Source organism: Poecilia reticulata, linkage group LG17, assembly GCF_000633615.1.
Source record: "Poecilia reticulata strain Guanapo linkage group LG17, Guppy_female_1.0+MT, whole genome shotgun sequence".
Classification (NCBI taxonomy): Eukaryota; Metazoa; Chordata; class Actinopteri; order Cyprinodontiformes; family Poeciliidae; genus Poecilia; species Poecilia reticulata.
Window position 1 is genome coordinate 15682351 of NC_024347.1, and position 2024 is coordinate 15684374.

A 2024-nucleotide genomic window follows, 5' to 3' on the forward strand; every position below is an offset into this window, starting at 1 on the left:
AAACTTTTGGTTCTGATTGGTTTCTAATGTGTTGAATGTGTCTCAGCATATTCAACACATTAGACTACTAGTGTACTGCCGCTATGCAATTGGCAGAAAAACAACCTAACATTATATCATCATTATTTATAGAATGATTTAGAAAATCTTCACATCTTACCTCTAAACATTACCCCTGACCCAAAGTAATGAATCCATCATATTAGGACAACACTTTGGTCCTAATATGGTGGACCTAATATAACACTGGACATATAATGGTGCGTTCACACCAAACACATTTTGACCATCAGGCGCATCTGGTTTACATTCAAACTCTATGCGGAGGCGCGTCGAGGGCGGTTGTGGTGCTCTTCGAGCGTCTAGCGCGGCGCCATTTGAACCGTTCGAAGCGTTTGACACGTCCAGCGCATCCAATACTTTACATAGACTTTGAATATAAAGCAGACTTGCCTGACGCTCAAAACGTGTTTGGTGTGAATGCACCATTAGAATGTTTAGTTCCTATCAGTGGTGCAAAAAGTGGGTATGCATCGCATGCAACACATAGAGGCGCAGCACCAGAGGGGGCGTCAAAACCCCGTCTGGGGGGGGGGGCGCCGATTTATGTTTTCGCATCCACCTGAATAATGTGTAGTTGCGCCACTGGTTCCTATGGTAACAATGACATAATCAGTGATGACATCACTCTTTGATGCATCAAATGATGCATCAAAGAGTTTGATGTGTTTGATGCATCAAATGATGCATCAAACACAGACCTGTGTTTTTTCGACTGTTTTTTCAGACCTGTTCCTTATAAGTTATCTTGTAGGTTCCTGTAACTTTTAGGTTATGAATCTTCTACAGGAGCATTAAAATTATTTGAAGGCACAGAATCAGCCTAGTAGGTTCACATTCTCAGGTGAGACACTCACCTGGTATAAAGGTAATTTTTCGGTACTGGAATTGCACCGAGGATAAATTACTTTAATCAAAGCATGTCATGAATATACGTGCATATATTCCATCTTAAGTTTCCATCTTAAGTACACAGCATAATAGTTTTTTGTTGCTTTTTCCATCACTAGATGTTATAACCTAAACATCACTATTCAGAGATCCAATGAGTTTATAGCAGCAGCCCTGATGCCAACATCTCCAGAAAACATATTAAAGATTGTAGCATGTGTTACACACATCAGGGCTGGTGTCGGTGCAACAGATGTTGATTTTCCTGTAAAAAGTCTAGAACAGGTAGGAGTGATGAGGCAGAAACAAATCTGTGCTTCACTAATCCTCCTGGAATCTGTTCTGGTTAAATATTTAAGATTTCCAAACACCCTTATATGGGAAAAGATGGGTCTGAGCGTGAGTTTGTCCTGTTGCGCCACATCGGTCGAAAGCACCTGGAGAGAAAACCGTAAACCCTAAGGAAATTTTGAAAACATTTTACTGTAGCAGGCATGCGTATCTACCTCCTGACCAACTTTTAGGCAAATCGGGCGATATTTGTGGGCGTGAGGGCGAGTTAGAAATTATTTTGGGGTCAGAAATCCACTGTTTCCCACACTCTAGCGGAGAGGCACTCACACTCTAACTTTTCGAAAAATTGAAAACTTTAGGTCGCTTGGAGACAAGTTGTGGACAATCCGTAATTCGTATCGACGTACCGTCTTCACTTTAGATAAGATGACGGGCGTATTTACACACTGAAGTTTGAATGGAATTTCTACATGAATTTATGATGACACAGTGATTGCTCAAAAATGGGGTATTTTTAGGATCTCGCTCCATTGAAATGAATGGGGTTTTTGGGGGTCGTCAGACCCAATTTGTGTTGCCGTGGTAACTCCGAATCCCACCAGAAATAATATTTCCCATCCCGTGATCCAGCCGCAATTTTTGATACCACATTTGTGGGGGGTTGCACGCAGCGGTTCGGGCCGCATTAACGGTGACGGAAGAAAAATAAATAATAATATAGACATTCTATTAGGTGAAGAACAATAGGTGCCTGCCATGCAATGCATAGGGAGAGCAGT

The 2024-nt window shown here is 41.7% G+C and overlaps 1 protein-coding gene across 4 annotated transcripts in view; it reads right to left on the reverse strand.

Annotated features, from left to right (window-relative positions):
* The window catches only part of LOC103479475 (contactin-associated protein-like 4), a 152677-nt gene that overhangs the window by 43823 nt on the left and 106830 nt on the right, over window positions 1–2024 (reverse strand). The window lies entirely within an intron of this gene.